The 20730-nt window shown below is 35.3% G+C and overlaps 2 long non-coding RNA genes across 2 annotated transcripts in view; one reads left to right on the top strand and one right to left on the bottom strand.

Annotated features, from left to right (window-relative positions):
* Positions 1 to 20730, bottom strand: part of LOC129525581 (uncharacterized) — a 529016-nt gene that overhangs the window by 324254 nt on the left and 184032 nt on the right. The gene's annotated exons all lie outside the window — the stretch shown is intronic.
* Positions 4607 to 20730, top strand: part of LOC134756476 (uncharacterized) — a 40911-nt gene continuing 24787 nt past the window's right edge. The window contains exons 1-3 of the long non-coding RNA XR_010129189.1: positions 4607 to 4718; positions 13595 to 13674; positions 18436 to 18487. This is a non-coding gene — a long non-coding RNA (uncharacterized lncRNA). The remainder of the gene's footprint in view (positions 4719 to 13594; positions 13675 to 18435; positions 18488 to 20730) is intronic.

Here is a 20730-nt window from a genome sequence, read left to right as displayed (position 1 = left end):
AGTACTTAACAGCTACACACAAAGAAGAAACATAAATCTGTAATAACAAGCTACAAATGCCCTTTCTATATTAGTTGACTATTTTAAGGTCCCTTTATAGATAAGATGAGCTTCCAGTTTCACATCTGATTCTTCATTCAGGTGAGTTTTTCACTTTCTTACTGGTGTCAGAGTGAAAGCTTTTATTCATTGTGCATTTTTCCCCCTGCTTACACAGTTTCAAAAGAGTTAAAATTTTAGGAGCTATAGAAAATGTATGGGCACTTAAACAAGACAGTGCATAAGCTAAATCCAAGTTACACCAATTTCTGACATGCAGTATATGTTAATTTATTGAGCCGTAGGCTTATATCTATGTAAAGGAAAGAATAACATCTACCAAACAAGTTTAATGTAAGAACGTAATGAATAACTATGCAAAGAATATCATTGATACCTAATAAGTATTCAATACAAGCTGTTATTATCACAGATTACATGTATTAAATCATCTGAGTTTTTTTCTACATAAAATTGTTGAGATTTTACTTGATGAATGGGTAAAGAAAGAAAAATGTTAAATTATATATTTATTTTTTAACCAAATATTTGTTGAGCATTATACCCAGTTGTGCCATATCCTAGATAAAATGAATAAACCATGTCATCTAACAGCTCAAAGCTAAGTAGGGAAGACAGAAACACAAACATAATTACAACAGACTCTGAAAAGTGTACAAATTAGTATATGCATGAAGTATACTTGTGACTGATATAAGGGGTTTCAGCTAAGTATTCACAGAAAGAATACTTGGCCAACTCTTAAAGAATGAGTAGAAGTTCTTTACATATAACTTAAATATAAAACTACCTCAACCTTAAGTACTACAGAATACATAAATGAGTGCTCTAACAGTGAACAGACTCAAAAAACTTGATATGACCTTGTTTATAAGACTAGATCACTTTATTGATGAACTTAATAGCTCCTTACATATATCCCCTTTTGCTGACCCTGCATTAGAAATACTGAAATGCATTCTCTCTCTTTGTTCAGCCTCCTTGAACTTATCCACTCTATATATGTATAGAATCAAGAAAACAGCTGGGAATTTCCCTGGAGTTGCTTTCTTTTCAGCATTTATTATTTTCCTTCCTTTAAATAATATCCCATCTGCTTTTGGGAAACTACTAGTTTCGCATTATTGGTTATGCAATTTTGATGGTACCGCCTAGGGTTTGTTCGCACAGCTCACACTCTTGGCCACAGTGATCGGGGTCAAAGAAAGGTTCTAACACATTGATTATTTATCGGATGAGTTCACTAATTAACGGATGTATGCAGGCTTCAGCCAATAGGCACATTATATTTTCCTGGCCATCAGGATTGCTACAGATATTGGCCAGTAATTTAGTCCAGCCCCAGAGGTGTGATCCTTAGAACAACTGTTAGGCCTGTGAGACAACAGCCTCCCTGAAGTGGGTGGTAGAAGAATGTAAAGGTTGCTGCTTGCTGCTGCTCTTGTACATCCGTTGAGAGGCACTATTCAAAGGGCTGAGCTAGCCCAGAGGGCAAGGGACAGTGTAAAGAGAAATTCTAATCATTAGAATTTTAGTTTCTAATTAAACTGAACTACTTGTTTATATTATAGCCAATAATACCTCAGTTTTATTAATCCAATTTAAGTTGAATTGTCAATCACTTAGAGCAGAAAGATCCCTGACTGATAGATACCATCACCTTTCTGGCCAACTTGTTGCAATTCTTCATTTGCATAAGTTGGGAAACTTTTCACTTCTTAACAGTTGGGATCTTATCAGTCTACAGAGAGGCAGTCTTTTTTTATCCATTTTCCACTTGTTTCACAAAATCAGGATGATTCAGGAACCGCCATCTATGTAACTGAGAGCACTCAAGTGTAATACTTTATGATACCTTTTGTCATCTTGTTTCTTTCCTTTATGTTATCGCTTTACTTTTCTGGTTCAGAAAGTCAATTACCATTTTCATGGGTCTTCCAATGGCCTTCTTTTCCTAAAGCACCTTATTTTTATATAGATATTTTAGCTTTTAAGAAATTGATGTATACAGTTAACACGCAGAGCACATTCTTATATTCCATGCTGTTAGGTAGCTACTAAACCGATTTATAGCCTGTCAGAGCAACTATCCCTGCAAACCACTTTACCAAAGTTTAAAATTATTTGAAAATAGTAAATTAAAAATAATTACCTAGAAAGAGCCATTCTAACTTACCAATGATCGGATTCACAGGATTGCCACAAATTGGGTATGAATAATATCTAAAAATATAAAATGTAATAAAATATACATAATATTATGTGTAAAACCATATTATGTATACGATAACTTCCAAATTTGTTTTTTTTCTGAATCACAAAGTGCTTCAAGGTTATCAACAAAGATCAATTACCATGTTTCCGTGAATTTGTACATGGGCTTCTTGTTTCTTAGAGATTTATGGTTGACTGCTTGATTGATAAGTTTTATCTTATTTAAATTGACTATGGTGCCATCAGTTTTTTTCTCACTTAAGTTCTACACATATATATGCATAAAATGTTGGTTATTAGTTATTCCCCTTGCTTTTCCTGTGTCATTTATTTTCTTCAATAAGCGGCTTCAGGGAAAAAATAAAACACTGGCTAAGGATTAAAAACAGTTACTGTTCTCACCCAAGTTACAAATTAGTGTTTATAATTAAACTCCAACCTTAACAATTTCTTTGTTTTGAATCCATCCTGTTGAGTGGTTACAGAATTGTCTATTTCTTCTAACCTAATGCTAATAATGTGCTGGCTTCTACATCTTTATAATTGTTCATGAGCTTCAAGCAGTATGCTTTGACTTCTATGTCCTTGAAACTATGAAATTATGTTTCTATAATTCAGTTTTTCTTAATGTTTCTACTTTACATAGAATGTATTATGAAACTGAGATCTGAGGCATTTTTAGAAATTCTGAACGGGGGATATCAGTTTAGTCAGAACAGTGTCAAATGTGGAACCCAAACAACATAATTGGTACTTTGAGGTTGAGGTTGATGTGACATTCTCTTGAACATATTTTAATACTTATGCATATTTAAATTAAGATTTTAACCTCCTGACGTTCAAACCAACAAGCCAATCACTATCCAACTAGAGAGACATGTCTTACAAATAAGATGACACGACAAAAATCACTTGTCTTGAATCTATGTTTATTGCACAAGAGATTTGAAAAAAGACTAGTTGTTTATTAATATTTTGACAGTGAATTTTTATATTAAAATAGCTGTTCCAATGGATTATACACCCAGAAACCACCCCAAATATATTTGTCTATATCCTGAAAGGCTGCTACCTAAAAATGATGGTATGGCATGTGTTCAAACATGACATCCATTTCATTTTACAATTTTATCTTTTTATATAGCAGGTAGATTTCTGGCTATCCTACACAATATAATTTTTTGTTCCCAAGAAGACCAGATGAGGTAGGCATCTGTATTAGACATACGCTAGACTTCCCTATCAGAATCTACCTGTCCAGAAATAGTATTATTTATTGTATCCCTTTTTGATCCTTGTTACCAGCCTCAAAGTAGCAAGGCTTCTTCAAAGAAGCTTAGCTTTGATCGTGGCCAGAGCCAGGTTGACAGGTGAGATGTTAAAGTTTGTTTTGCCCCAACATGATCTTGTCATGACCCATTTTGGTGCCATGCAGCTGAAGGTATGTTTTGGTTGAGGATTCTAACTATTCTAACTTCCAGTGAATTCATGCACAGCTGGATCTTGTTGGGAAAAAGAATCATCTTTCAACCCTTCAATGGTATTTCCTACTTACAATTTCATTTAACATTTATCAGAGTGCCAGCTTTGTAGTAAAATGCTGAAGTGAAAATTCTTATGTTTAATAGCAGGGAAAAGTGAAAATGATTGTATCTGATTGAATCTGTACTTGCAGTGAACAGTTTAAATTTAAATTGGGAAGGTGCCAGAGGCCTATTGGCTTCCTTCCATAATTGTCAAGTTCCATGGAATGGAGGGAGTTATTTTAATTCCAAGTAACAAGAATAATTTTGCATCCTGAGATCCAGTGCTGCTACTTAAAACCAAAATACACCAACATTTTATGGCACAGAAATACAGAAGATCCTTCTTGCCAAATGCCTCTGTGTTTATTTACTTCAAGTCCCAGAAGAACAACCCAGATCAATTTTGCCACTGACATTATAAATAGCATAGCAAATTCATAAGGAGTCTTTTTTTCAAAGAACGGAAACGAATCTGAAGTCTGATTAAACTCACAGGGTCCTTGTGAGGGAGATGGGAAGAGGCAGAGTATTTTGTCTAATTTCAAGTTCAAGAAAGCAAAGAACACAAAAGTTAAGTGGCTGGTGTCCATTTATTCAAGTAAATGTATTCAGGAGTTGAGCCAGAAATAAAGATCAAGTCTTCTGGCCCATGCACTAGGCCCCATGCTGCCTCACAGCTTTCAAAACCTTCATTTTCTTGGGAAATGCTAAAAAGCTTTCCCCTACCATACATACTAGATTCAGACACACTGCCATCTACTGACCCACCAAAGGATGTGCCAGCACAAGACACCCTGACCTTCAAGGGAGGGAGGAACACCTTGAGAGGAGTTGAGATCCTGCTTTCTCTTCAGAATGCCATCTCTAGGATGCCAATGGGCTGTGTCTACAGTACTATGTAGGAAAGCGCTGCAAGAGGTAAGTGAATTTAGAATATTTCCTCCCCGATGAAGGGATTAGTATTCTGGCACTATTAATATTTATATAACGATGTCACAATGCACCATGTTGTCTATATGTGGGATATCCTTGAAATAACCCCTTCCTCTCGTACTCTTATTTTGACATATTCGTCTAGGGATTTGAATAGTATAAGACAGCCTTTCTTTTTCACATAAAACAGTTTGAGGAATGCCATACGATTTTTGTGTTGTCTATTTTGTCTTTCACTGGTGTCCTATAAGATGTGCTAGTTATCCTACATGATGCCAAGAAAGGCATAATAGAAACCAAGCTAAACAGCCACAGTCCTGTGCCTGTAGAAAATATCATAAAATGTCCTAAAAGAGCTCTAACAATAGGAGAACTAGGCTCCTAACTATACTTTCAGCAAGATTCTTTTTTGTTCAGAGCCAAGGTATTTTTTTCCCAGAAAAAATATCAGTGTCTTTCTTGCCACATCAACCCTTTAGAGGTTGCCTACATTCTTCCTAGAATAAAAGTAACATTTTAAAGACTTCATCAAGCGATGATGAATACAATTACTGTTTTTGTTCCATTTTTACAGCCAAAAATTAAAGTTATGATGTTTGTCTATTGCTTGTGATTATACTTAGTTCATTGCCTCTAAGAAAGAAGTTGAATTTAAGTATGTGGACCATATATTTCTTTTTTGATGAGCGTGAACGGATAAAATTAATATCTTAATATATAATCAGTGTCTACAAAGGAATCCACGTAGTAGCAGAGAAGCATTTGTGCCATGCTGGTTACTTGTCTTCATTTGCTTTAAGATCTCAAGAAAAGTTTATTTCGCAGGATGGTGGTTCACAGGCATTGTGGATGAGGACTATACATAGAAAACTGATTGTGAAAATAGAAGTTATTTCTATTCTTTCAGGATATGAAATCTTATGTTCATGACAATTTAATTGTTTTTATAAAATAATTGGTTTGGCATTACAGTTAGTAAAGCAGAACTTATCCTTTGAAGTTTACAGCTTGGAACTCAATCTGAAGAAGACCACTGATTTAATTTGTAATAAATGTCTACATGTGTCCAACCAAATCTTTACAGAAATATCTTATTTTGAAGTCTTCTTAGGCAGAAATAAGAAACTGTTGTTTCCAAAATTTTTAAATGTCAAGAGGGTCTCTAAAATTATGACAGAGATGAGGGATACAAGCAGAGATACATAAAGAATGGAAACATCTGGGAGTTTTACTGACTCAGTGAAACTAGGGCATTGTGAAAACCTAATTGAAAAATCTACAGAGAGAAAAGTCCAGTTCACAAATCTGGCCCTCACATGTTCAGTCCTTAGTAAAGGCTTACTAGATATTGCAAGATGAGAGTGAGGTCCAGGAATGGTTAAATGAAAAATGAGAAAATAAAAGGTTATGAGGAGAGCAGGAAGGAATAATAATAGGAGGGTGCCAAGGCATTTGAACATCTTTGTTATGAGCTTGGACAACATGCTAGACATTTAGAAAGCTTACCTGAGTTAAACTGAACTACCAAATTTATTGAGAAGCAGTAACAAGAACAAAATGTTCTTTAGCCTTGTTCTATTTAAAGCAGATGCATGCATATTAATCTTTTACAACATGATATTTATATTTGATTCTTCTTGTAAAACCGTCACAAGACATCAACTCGTCAGAATAAATAGATTTTTTAAATGCTTGCAGAAACTATCTTCCTGACACTGGAATGGTGAATTAATTCAAGTGTTATCCATATGTTTTCTCTGTTATTCTTTCTTTTAATTTTTCTGTCATTATATTTTTGATGATTTAAGACAGAGATACAACATCACATTTTCTTAAATAAAGAATATAAAAATAATTTCACACAGAATTAAAGGTATTTGTACAAATTAGTATGGTTTGTTTTAGATAAAAGATTAAGTAATCAGTTAAATCTCCTAGACCTAGGTGAGCCATAAGAAACACAGGCAGCGTCTGGCATTCTTGTAGAGTTGGGGAGATAGCTGAGAGTTCCCAGACAAAAGCAGCTAGGGTTCACAGAGCATGAGCGAGGGGAGAGCTGCATGGGGAGAAAACTCTGGCAATATCTATCGGGTCTTTCTCAAGTGTTTCAGGAGAGAACTGATCTGCACACGTGTGGGTGAAATCTACTAGAAACTGAAGAATGAACCTCTGGAAGGACTAAGGGGAACAATTCTTGGAGCTCAGGTTAGGCCAAGAATATTTAATTTTTCTTCACCATCCAGAAGGGTCAGTTCATCAAGAGGATATAGCATTTTGAAGTATTTATGCAAGTAGTAACAGAGCTTCAAAATACATGAAACGAAAATAGATAAAGCTGCAAGGAGACACATATTCAAAAAATAGTTTAAGGTTTCAATATCCCACTCTCAATAATTGATAGAAAAAGTTATGCTAATTCTATACAAACGCTTCCAAAAATTGAAAAGTATGGAATACTTTCCTAATCAGTTAATGATGCTAGCATTACTCTGACACTAAAACAAACAAACAAAAAAAGCATTTTAAGAAAAGAAAACCGGCTGGACACGGTGGCTCACGCCTATAATCCCAGCACTTTGGGAGGCCGAGGCAGGTGGATCACAAGGTCAGGAGATCAAGAATATCTTGGCCAGCATGGTGAAATCCCATCTCTACTAAAAATACAAAAATTAGCCAGGTATGGTGGCACGCGCTTTTAATCCCCGCTACTCCGGAGGCTGAAGCAGAAGAATCACTTCAACCCAGGAGGCGGAGATTGAAGTGAGCTGAGATCGCACTATTGCACTCCAGCCTGGGCAACAAGAGTGAAATTAGTCTCAAAAATAAATAAAATAAAATAAAATCAGAGACCGATATTTTGCATGAACATAAGATATAATAATTCTTAACTAAATGTAAAAAAAAACCAGAATCCAACAATATGGAAAAAGCATAACGCATCATTACCAAATATGTATTATCCTAGAAAATGCAAAAGTGGTTTAACATTTGAAATTTATCAATATAATTTATCATGTTAACAGATTAAAAAGAAAAAATATACAGTAATCTAAATAGATGCAGAAAAAAACTAAGACAATCGGATTTAACATCTATTTCTGATAAAAACTCTCAGCACATGAGAAAAAGACAGGAACTTATAAAAACCTACATACAATATCATATTTTTGTTATGGGTTAAATGCTTTTCTCCTAAGGTAAGGAACAATAAAACTTCATTTGCTTTTTTCAACATTGTACAGGAGGATCTAGTTAGTGCACTAAGGCAAGAAAAATAAATAAAATACATTCAAATTGGAAAACAAGTAATTTATTATTATTATAATTTAAGTTCTGGGATAGATGTGCAGAACGTGAAGGTTTGTTACGCAGGCATACCGTGCTATGGTGGTTTGCAGCACTCATCAACCATCATCTACATTAGGTATTTCTCCTAATGCTATCCCTCCCCTAGCCCCCTACCCACTGATCGACCCTGGTGTGTGATGTTCCCTTCCCTGTGTCCATGTGTTCTCATTGTTCAACTCTCACTTATGAGTGAGAACATGCAGTGTTTGGTTTTCTGTTCCTGTGATAGTTTGCTGAGAATGATGGCTTCCAGCTTCATCCATGTCCCTGCAGAGGACATGAACTCACCCTTTTTTATGGCTGCATAGTATTCCATGGTGTATGTCTCACATTTTTTTGATACAGTCTATTATTGATGGGCATTTGGGTTGGTTGCGAGTCTTTGCTATTGTGAATAGTCCTGCAATAAACATATGTGTGCATGTGTCTTTATAATAGAATGATTTACAATCCTTTGGGTACATACCCAGTAATAGGATTGCTGGGTCAAATGATATTTCTGTTTCTAGATCCTTGAGGAATTGCCACACTGTCTTCCACAATGGTTGAACTAATTTACACTCCCACCAACAGTGTAAAAGTGTTCCTATTTATCCACATCCTCTCCAGCATCTGTTGTTTCCTGACTTTTTAATGATTGCCTTTCTAACTGGTGTGAGGTGGTATCTCATTGTGGTTTTGATTTTTTTTTTTTTTTGAGACAGAGTCTAACTCTGTTACCCAGGCTGGAGTGCAGTGGTGCAATCTGGGTTCACTGCAACCCCCGCCCCCGAGTTCAAGCAATTCTCCTGCCTCAGCCTCCTGAGTAGCTGGGATTACAGGCATGTACTATCATGCGCTGCAAATTTTTGTATTTTTAGTAAAGACGGGGTTTCACCATTTTGAACAGGCTGGTCTTGAACTCTCGACCTCCAATGATCTGCCCACCTTGGGCTCCCAAATTGCTGGGATTACAGGCTTGAGTCACTGCACCCAGCTGGGAAACAATCAAACATTTTATTTCCAGACATGATCATCTATGTAGAAAATCAACTGACATCTACAAAAAAACTATTAGAAATAATAAGTGAGCTTTGCAAGTTTGCAAGGCGCAAACTTTATATACAATAAATAAATTGTATTTCTATATACTAACAATAAACAATGTGAAATAAAAATAGTATTTGTAATAATATACATAAAAACACTGATAAATGTAATGAAAAATGTAAACAATATAAAGCATTAATGAGAGAAATTAAATGAAATATAAATAGAGAGAAAGTCTGTATTTAAAGATGAGAAGACTCAATATTGTTAAAATAGCAATTCACAAATTGATCCATATTCAATCCAATTTCAGTCAAATCCCAGTAGTTTGTTTCATAGAGGCTGACAATCTAATTCTAATATTCATATGGAAATTCAAAGAACTTAGAATAGCTCAAATAACTTTGAAAAAGAACATAGTTGAATGACTTACACAAGCTGACTTCAATACATACTATAAAAGCTGCATTAATCAAGAAAGTATGATATTGGCATCAAGATAGACAAATGGATAAATGGAACACATTGAAGAATCCAGAAATTGATTTTCAACAAAAGCACAAAGACGATTCAGTGAAGATAGAATAGTCTTTTACGAAAATGGTGTTGGATCAATTGTATATTCTCATGCGAAAAAATAAAAGAACTTTAATCTATACCTTGCATCATGTACAAAAAACTTAAAACTATTAAAATTCCTAGATGATAACAGTTATCTTGAGTTAGGCAAAGATTTCCTATATAAAACCACTAAAGCCACAAATATATATGAGAAAAAGATTAATAAATTATGTGTCATCAAAATTAAGCATGTTTGTTGATCAAAAGATACTGCTAAGAGAATGAAAAGGAAAGCCACAGACCAGAAGGAAATATTTGCAATTCACATAGTTAGTAAATGATTTGTATGTTGACTATATAAAGACTTTCAAAATAAGAAACAAACAAAATTGTATTAAGGGCAAAATTTTGAAATGACTCTTTAAAAACAATATGGATGCCAAATAAGCACATACAAATATGCTGAAATTATTAACCATTAGGGAAAAGGAATCTAAATTTAGAATGAGATATCTCTAAACATCTAGTAGAATGTGTACAATTTTAAAAAACTGACCCCACCAAGTGTTGTGAAAGATGTGAAGCAATCTATTTCATTCACAGGTATTTATACAAGATAAGTGAAAACGTGTCCACAGACAAGGTTGTTCATAGCGACATTATATGTAATCCACAATACTTGGAAACAACCCAAATTTCCATCAATAGATGAATGTGTAAAGAAATTTCAGCATAATGAATTACTGCTCAGAAAGAAAAAGGAATGAACTAATGATATGCAAAACAACATATAATGAGATTCAGGAAACACTATCTCAAATATTGCACCTTGGCATATTGAAGAAAAGAGTAGACGCAGACTTGTTACTCTGAACTTACCCCCAACCCTCGCCCTTCTTCTCTTAAGCAGGTCATAAGATTCTCATGTGAAAGTTGCCCTCCCTGTACCTCAAGGAAAGAAACCTCCTTCTCTCTGAAGATGAAGGGTCACAGAGAAGTACCTGAATTAACAAGTCTTACTAAGCTTCCCCCAGTTTATTATTATTAGATCACATCCCCTTTGTCCAGTATATCCACTTTTCATCAAACCTACTATAAAATACAGTTGACCCGTGAACAACATGGGGTTGCTAGAAGCACTAACTCACTACACAATAGAAAAACAGCATATAACCTTTGACTCCCCCCTAACTTAATTACTAATAGCCTACTGTTGACCAGAAGAAGCCTTGCCGATAATATAGAGTTGATTAACATGTAATTTGTATGTTAATGTATAATATACTGTATTCTAACAATCAAGTAAACTAGAAAAACCGAAATATTGTTAAGAAAATCACAAGAAAGAAAAAATACATTTACAGTACTGTATGTTTTGCTTATGCCGTAAGTTTACCTCATGTGTTTACAAGATGAATCGTCTGTCTGAAATGATGAGCAAAGGCAGCTGCAGATCTCTATCTACAGTACATGTCAAGCAATTCAACTTTTGATTAAAATTCCATGACTTTTCTCCACTTCTTAGGGGCACCTCCAGCAGATCTAGCGGGACTAGTGGCACTTTGTGCGGGTCCCTGTTATTAAAGGTTTAAGGCATTGCACTAAACAAGATGAAAAATACATGAGAACTGCAAAACATCGCTTTTTACTCCAATACACAATTTACTGGAGAGATCAACTGCTCATTGAAAGATGATTCACCTCACCCAGCATTTTAAGCAGATACTTGCAACACTAGAGCTCAACATTATTAATAACACGAGGAGATGACTGTAAAGATATTACAGTAGTACATATTGTACTACACACAATTTATGCAGTTAAGATTTAATATCGCATTTTTATGTTTGCTTACATTTCTCTCAACTGCATACAGCTGTGCTACATATGGTCGGTAAGTGTGAGCGTAAGTTTTGATAAATTTTATTTTTTGCAGTAGATTTGTGTACATCTTGTGGGAATTGATGAAATGGACTAGTATCTACGTATGTTTTTTTCATTTTTGACATAGCTTTTCTCTTTTTTTTTTGATATTTCTAGGCTATGCAGTTCATCGGGGAGTCTTTCAAATTCTTGCAAATCTCTAAAAAGTTTTCTAATATATTTGTTGAAAAAATTTCTATGTCTAAGTGGACCTGTACAATTCAAACCTGTATTGTTCGAATCAATTTCATACCCAAGTTAAACTGTTTATTTTAGTTTTCACATCCTTACGAGGATTCCTGTGTCATGTAAAATATTTTACACGGTTGTAGGTATGTGCTCTACCGTGAGAAGAACACAGGCCATTTATTTCCACCCAGGAGTCTTAGTTTTTAGATATGCATATGCCAACCTGAGAGGTACTGAACTAATGCAGCAACACTTTGTGTGTTCTAGCCATATTTGAAAGTTCTTTTTTGTCTAAGGAAAGGAGAACAATTCTCAGAGAACTCATCTAGAATAACATCCCTTTACTTTCTTATAAGGAAGAGAAAGTTGCTTCTTTGAGCCTTTGGAGACATAAGTTTTAAGGTGCTAAGAAAGAAAAGCAGATCACTCTATTTTTTTCTCTCACAAAGCTGTGTCTAATTTCCACACAACATGAAAGCCATATCTCTTATGTCATTACTAATCTGCATGTCATGTTCTACCTTGTGTTTTTATTAGATTTTTTATTTTTTTATTTCAATAGGTTTTTGGGGAACAGGTAGTGTTTGGTTACATGAATAAGTACCTTAGTCATGATTTCTGAGATTCTGGTGCACCCATCACCCAAATGGTGTACACCGTACCCAATGTATAGTCTTTTATTCCTGGCCACGCCCCACCCTTTAACCTGAGTCCCCAAAGTCCAATGTGTCATTCTTATGCCTTTGCTTCCTCATAGCTTAGCTCTCACATAGGAGTGAGAACATGTGATGTTTGGTTTTCCATTCCTGAGTTACTTCATTTAGAATAATAGCCTACAATTCCAACCAGGTTGCTGTGAGTGCCATTATTTTGTTCCTTTTTATGGTTCAGTAGTATTCCACAGTACATATATATATATATATATATATATATATATATATATATACACACACACACACACACACACACACATATACAACATTTTCTTTATCTACTCTTTGATTGATGGACATTTGGACTGGCTCCCTATTTTTGCAATTGCAAATCGTGCTGCTATAAACGTGCATGTGTAAGTATCTTTTTTTGTAAAATGACCTCTTTTTTTCTGGGTAGATACCTAGTCATGGGATTGCTGGGTCAATGGTAGATCTACTTTTAGTTCTTTAAGGAATCTCCACACTCTTTTCTATAGTGGTTGTACTAGTTTACATTTCCACCAACAGTGTAAAAGTGATCCTTTCTCACCGCATCCATGACAACATTGATTATTTTTGATGTTTTGATTATGGCCATTCTTGAAGGGGTGAGGTGGTATCGCATTGTGGTTTTGAATTTGCATTTCCTGTTACTGATGTTGAGTACTTTTCCATATGCATTTTGATGGGATTGTTTGTTTTCTTCTTACCTATTTGTTTGAGTTCTTTGTAGATTCTCGATATTAGTTGTACATTCCATGTGTTTTGACAAATGTATAATAATGTGCATCCATCATTATAGCATTGTACAGAGAATTTTCACCACCCTAAAAAAATCCTCTGTGCTTTGATTATTCATCCCTTCCTTCTTCCTAATCCCTGGAAAACACTAATCATTTTACTGTCTCCAAAGTTTGGCATTTTCTAGCATGTTATATAGTTGGAATCACAGAATATGTAACCTTTTAAGCCTAGCTTTTTTCACTTAGTAATATTCAAGTTTTCTCCATGTCTTTTTATGGATTGATAGCTCATTCCTTTTTCGCACTGAATAATATTCCATTGTCTAGATGTAACACAGTTTATTCACCTACTTAACGTCTTGATTTATTCCAGTTTCAGGAAATTATGGATAAAGCTGCCATACAAATCCATGTGCAGGTTTTTCAATGGATGTATGTTTTCATTTTCTTCAGGTAAATATCAAGGAGCACAAGTACTGGTTCATATGGTAACGATATGTCTAGATTTGTAAGAGACTGCCAAACTGTCTCCCAAAGAGGCATTCCCACCAGCAATGAATGAAGAGTTCCTGTTTCTCTGCATCCTCATCTGTAGAGATGCTCCTTGACTTATGATAGGGTTTTGTCTGGATAAACCTGTGATAAGTTGAAAATATAAGTCAAATGTGTGTTTTTGACTGAGAGTATATTCAACTCATCATGGATTTGTCCAGACATGACCCCATCAGAAATTGAGGAGTGTACTGAATGTATATCACTTTCACACCATAATAAAGTAAAAAAAAATCTTAAGTCAAACCATTGTAAGTAAGAAACGATCTGTATTTGGTATTCTCAGTGTTCCAAATTTTGGCCACTTTAACAGGTAAGTAATGGTATCTCCCTAACATTTTAATTTGCATTTCCCTGATGGCATATGATGTGGGTGTGGAGTATCTTTTCTTTTCTTTCTCTTTTCTTTCTCTCTTCTTTTCTTTTCCCTTTTTTTTTTTTTTTTTTTTTTTTTTTTGGATACAGGGTCTTACCCTGTCACCAAGGCTGGAGTGCAGTGATAGCTCACTGAAACATCTAACTCCTGGTTTCAAGCCATCCTCCTACCTCAACCTCTCAAGTAGCTGGGACTACAAGCACATGCCATCTGATGTCTGGCTATTTTTTTTTTCTAGAGACAGGGTCTTTCTTTGTGCCCAGTCCAGTCTTGAACTCGTAGCCTTCAGTAGTCCACCTGCCCCAGCTTCCCAAAATGCTGTGATTGTAGGTATAAGCCACATACCAGGACTCCTGGAGTATCTTTTCATATGCTTATTTGCCATTTGTATATCTTCTTTGGTGACGTTTCTGTTAATATCTTTGGTCTATTTTTTAATTATATTTTTTATTGTAGAGTTTTAAGAGTTATTTGTGTATTTGGGATAAAAGTATTATCAGATGCGTCTTTTGCAACTATTCTGTCCCAGTCTTGTCTTTTTATTCTCTTGACAGTGTCTTTCATGGACTAGAAAATTTTAGTTGTAGTCTAGTTTATCAAGACATTCTTTTATTTGTCATGTCTTTGGTGTTATATCTAAAGAAATTATAGCCAAACCCAAGGTAATCTAGATTTCCTCTCTGTTATCTTCTAGTGGTTTTATAGCTTTGTGTTTTACCTTTAGGTTTGTGTCCATTTTAAGTTAGTTTTTGTGAAGAGTAAGGTCTATGTCCAGATTTATTTTTTGCATGTGATTTTTTTTTGCGTTTTTGCATTTTTGCATGTGAATGTCCAGTTGTTCTAGTGCCATTTGTTGAAAAGACTGTGGTTTCTCCTTTGTATTGACTTTGCTCTTTTGTCAAAGATCAGTTGACTATGCTTATGTGGGTCTATTTATGGGCTGTCTGTTATGTTCCATTGATCTATTTGTCTGTCCCTTCATCAGTACCACACAGTCTTGATTAATATAGCTTTATAGTAAGTCCTGAAGTTGGGTAGTATCAGGCTTCCAACTTCGTTCTTCTCCTTCAATACCGTGCTGGCTATTGTGGGTCTTTTGCTTTTTTATATAAATGTTAGAATAAGTTTGTTGATATCAACAAAACAACTATCTAAGATTTTAATTGGGAGTGCATTCAATCAATAAATCAACTCAAGAACTGACATCTTGATAATATTATTTTGCTATTCATGAATATGGAGTATCTCTCCATTTGTTTTGTTATACTGTTTTCTATACCTCAACACAGGTTTTCTGATATAGATATCGTACATATTTTGTCAGATTTAAGCATAAGTATTTTCTTTTGTGGGTGCTATTCATGAATATGGAATATCTCTCCATTTGTTTTGTTATACTGTTTTCTATACCTCAACACAGTTTTTCTGATATAGATATTACACATACTTTGTTGGATTTATGCATAAGTATTTCCTTTTGTGGGTGCCAATGGAAATGGCATTGTGTTCTTAATTTCAAATTCTACTTGTTCGTTGCTGGCATAAAGGAATGTTAATTGGCTTTTGTGTATTGATTTTGCACCTTATATTCTACAACCTCGCTATCATTTCTTATTAGTTTTACAAGGTGTTTCTTTATTCTTGTTGAGGCTTTCAAGAATTGACTTTCAAGAATCTCAAGATGTTCTACATAAACAATCATACCATCTGTGAACAAAAACAGTTTTATTTCTTCCTTACCAATCAGTATAGCTTTTTTTTTCTTTTTTTGAGACAGGGTCTTGCTCATTCACTCAGGTGAGAGTATAGTGATGCGATTGCAGCTCACTGCAGCCTTGATCTCCCAGGCTCAATTGATCCTCCTGCCTCCCAGGCTCAATTGATCCTCCTGCCTCAGCTTCCCAAGTAGCTGGAACTGGAGGCGTACACCACCATGCCTGGATAGTTTTTTGCATTATTTCATAGAGATGGGATTTCATCATGTTGCCCAGGCTAGTCTCAAACTCCTGGGCTCAAGCAATCTGCCTCCCTTGGCCTCCCAAAGTGCTAGGATTACAGGCATGAGCTACTGTGCCCTGCTCCCTCCCTCCACAAACATTTTATTTTATTTTTTGTCTTATTGCATTAGCTACAACTTCCAGTATGATTTTGAAAAGTAGTCATGACAGGAGATATCCTGCCTTGTTCCTCATCTTGTGGAAAATCTAGCTTTGCACTATTAAGTATGTTAGCTATAGATTTTTTGCAGCTATTCTTACCAATTTGAGGAACTTTCCCTCTAAGTTTACTGAGGTTTTTTTTTTATCATGAGTTTTGAATTTCATCAAATGCTTTTTCAGCATATATTAATATGATCATGTGATTTTAATTCTTTATCTTATTGTAATGGATAACATTAATTGATTTTTGACTGTTGAATCAGCCTTGCACACTTGCGGTAAATTCCTCTTGATCATGTATATTATCCTTTTTGTACTTTTAAAAATTCAATTTACTAAAATTTTGTTGAGGATTTTTCCATCTATGATTATGAGCGATATTGATCTGTAGTTAGTTTCCTTGTCTTATAATGTCATTGTCTAATTTTGGTTTTAGGGAGATGCTGTCCTCATAGAATGAAAGTAGGAAGTATTCCTTATGCTTCTATCTTCTCAAAAAGTTTGCAGAGAATTGGTATTGTTTCTTCCTTCAGTGTTTGGTAGAATTCACCCGTGAATATATATGGGGTGGTATCTTGGAAGGTTATTAATTGTTGATTCAATTTCTTTAATAAACATAGGCCCGTTCAGGTAGTCTATTTCTTCTCGTGTGTGTGGCTGACAGATTCTTTCACTAGTGTGTTGACTATCTGGTAATCAAAGGGTATAGGTTACAGGTGTTCTTATTTGTTCATTTTTCATTTTAAAGAAAATATCCACTTGACATTATCTCTGTCCCTTCTATCAATCTGATTTATAAAGATAACAGCCATTTACTTACCGGCATAGGGTACTATAAGCCTGGTGGAGAGTGTTTCTGGGTGTTCAAAAAAGAAAGAAAATAGTAGACTAAGCATCAAAGACATTTAGTGATTTTGGTTGTACAAGAAATCTGAAAGTTGGGATTTCAGAGCTAGTGCAGTGGCTCATTGATGAGATGACTGACCTTAATCATTTCTGCTTTTTTTCTTTCATTCTTGCCTGTAAATTTCTGTTTAGTCTACCCGTTTTGTTTTCTCTATTGCATTCCACTGTACTTGATTTACTCAAACTCCCCTGGCGGTAAGTCTGCCGCCTTCTGTTAGAATGGGAAGGGGCAGTGAGCCAGAAGTTTTGAAGGTACAGCTATTTCATAGATGTATTTGCAACTCTTCCTCCTGGTTTGTTGTTGTTGTTGGTGGTGGTGGTGGTGGTGGTGGTGGTATTGGTGGTGATGGTTTGTTGTTTGTTTGTTTACGGTTCCACACTTCTATCCCAAATGCAGTACATGGAAGATCTGTACTTGAGCCTCCAATTAATGAGACTCACCAGGAATCTGTGGACCCAGTTAGCTTGATTCTTGTGGTTTTCTCCTGCAAGCCCTTAGCAAGGGTATGAATGCTGAAACCCAAATCATTCTTGCTATTCGTGTACTTTTTAAGTTGTGATTTCTGGATTCAGCTGGCATGTTTTCCCTTGTTCTTCTTACCCTTGTCAGTTTTAAAATCAATTTTATAATATTTTAATTGGGCTTAAGGATAAAGATTGAGATAACGCATGTATTCAACTTATCATATTCATGCAAAACATATTTTTTCTTATTTCAAAGATTTAACTTTGTTCTACTCTTTTAAAAAAAGCTACATCTAAGCTCACAAAACAGAAGTTACATACAGTTAAGTAATAGATAGTTAAGTCTCTCACATTTAATCAACAGAATCACATGGTGTTTGTTAAACATCCAGATTCCCAATTTCTCTATACATTCTAATTTAGAAGTCCTGGGGTATGGCTAGGTATTTTTTTCTTTTAATTGAATTATCAGATAAATCTTATGTTTAGACAATTTGTAAAGCATGTCTATATCAGTGTTTTCCAGTTCCACTGATAATACCAATTACCTGGGATGCTTGTTAAAAAATCTCTGGGTCTAATCTCAAGCTCACTGAATCAGAATCTCTAGGGGAGGATCCTGGGAATATGTTTTTTTAAATAAGCCCTGAAGGTGACTATTATCAGGAAGGAATTTTAAGAAATGGTGTTCTAGATAAGTAGAAAGGTCAAGAACGACAAATAAGTTTTAATATGTCTGACCATTTTAATTGGCAGTGACTCTGGAAGGTTGTGCTGAGAACTCTGAAGGCTTGCTGTGACTTTTTGGGTAAGAGTTTTGTTATCAATTAGCAGGAGATCATATAAGAAAATAATTTATTTTTAAATATAGTTATTCTACAAAGGCCTATTATTTTCTGTGTGCCAAGCACTGTAGGTGCTAAGGATAGCCACGATGCTCACGAAAACTAATAATTGCTATACTGCAATTTAGAGTCTAATATAGAAGACAGGCATTCATCAAGCAATCACACCATTATGTAATTATAAAATATGATAATTGCTAAGAAGGAAAATTATAGGATATGATATTAGCATATGATAGGAAGATCTAATTTAGTTTAGATATTTAATGAAATCTTTTCTAAAGAAGATGGGCAATATATGTGAAACGTTTTATAAATGTGGTAAGTGAATATAAAAATTTTTCATTAATGAAAGTACATTTGAATTAAAAAAAACAAATTGCAGGTACCATGACATTTATCCTATGCTTCTCTCTACTGGCCACATATTCATTAATACGTAAGAACACATTGAGTGATAAGGATTGCATTAAAGACTGAATCAGGTGCCTTACTCACTTTCAGAATTGTGGCAATCTCCATTTATACTTACATTTAACTTGATGTTAAAGACGGTAGAATGTTCTATTTATGACACTGCTGTGCAGACTCAACCTTGCATCACTATGGAAACATGACACCACTGTGAAATAATCACATTATAATGAGGAAGAGAACTGCATCGTGTGGGTTAAATAGTAAACAAGCGCAAAACTTCAACAGTGAGAGTCTTAGCAGCAGTGGTTCACTGGGGAGAAAAGGGGTGGTTTACTCACATTGGTGTCCAACTGAAGGAACCATTTGAAAATAAATGAAGTCTACTAAAGTACTCACAAGTTCTGGTTCTTTTTTTTAAAAAAAGGCATAATACCTGGCAGTTCAGTGAATTCTGAAAAGCCAATGAATCCAACATTTGTGAACTTGTTTTTATATGTTTTAACATAAAATGTCATGAATTCTAGCTGTCTGGGTGGCTTCCTAGAAAATCTATTTGAGGGCTTCCTAGAAAATCTATTTGAGGATGAGTCATAGGAGGTTTTGAAGACAAGATCATGTAGTTCCTCAATGCTTGCAAAGATTGTATTCTTTATTTCTTAAAGACAAACCTTGAGACCAGTCACAGTGACTCACACCTGTAATCCTAGCACTTTGGGAGGCCAAGGCAGGAGGATCAGTTGAGCTCAGGAGTTCAACACCATCCTGGGGAACATAGTGAGACTTTGTCTCTACAAAAAATAAAAACAAAAATTATCCACACGTGGTGACACACACAAGCGGTCTCAGCTACTAGGGAGACTGAGGTGGGAGAATTGCTTGTGCTCTGGGGCTCGAGGCTGCAGTGAGTCAATATTGCACCACTGCACTCAATGCTGGGTGACAGAGCGGGACCCTTTCTCAAAAAAAAAAAAAAAAGACAAACTTTGAGAAATAAAACAATTGGAAATTATTAGATTAGATCACCTCTAAAATAGTCTCTAGCTCTCATAATCTCAAAGTTTCCCTAGGAATTGTTAAAAGAGAAAATTACAACAAATTTAGATTAAATGTCAAGTTGGATTTTATTGCAATTCTAGAATTGGGCAAAATTTCATTGTATAAAGCAGAATGAATGTTCTGATGAGTTAAGCAAAAGAGGTTGGCTTTATGGGCAGGAAAGAACCAAAGAAAGGAAACATAGAAAACAAACAAAAATAAAAAAGATTGGTCATTTCAAAACTATTTTATAGGGCTAAAACAGAGAAGTCTTAGGCTGGGCGTGATGGCTCACGCCTGTAATCCCAGCACTTTGGGAGGCCAAGGTGGGTGGATCACCTGAGGTCAGGAGTTTGAGACGAGCCTGACTAACATGGTGAAACTCTGTCTTTACTAAAAATACAAAAAATTAGCCAGGTGTGGTGGCATGCACCTGCAATCCCAGCTAATTGGGAGGCTGAGGTAGGAGCATCGCTTGAACCCAGGAAGTGGAGGTTGCGGTGAGCCGAGATGGTGCCACTGCACGCCAGCCTGGGCAACAAGAGCCAAACTCTGTCTGCAAAAAAAAAAAAAAAAAGAGAAGTCTTCCTTATTAAGCTTCCCCAATTTCCCAGTTTGACTAGAATTTCTTGTTTGTTTTTATGTTTTTGCTTTTTTTTCCCCCCCCAAAAACTGCCTCTTTTGAAAGTTTAGTTTAGCACAAATGACTCCCTCCTGGTCTACTGGAGCCTCATGTAGGAGGCTAGTCCAAAAC

The sequence above is a fragment of the Gorilla gorilla genome, chromosome 9, assembly GCF_029281585.2.
Source record: "Gorilla gorilla gorilla isolate KB3781 chromosome 9, NHGRI_mGorGor1-v2.1_pri, whole genome shotgun sequence".
Taxonomy (NCBI): Eukaryota; Metazoa; Chordata; class Mammalia; order Primates; family Hominidae; genus Gorilla; species Gorilla gorilla.
The sequence above is the reverse complement of the archived record's forward strand: the minus strand, read 5'-3'. Positions and strand labels throughout refer to the sequence as shown.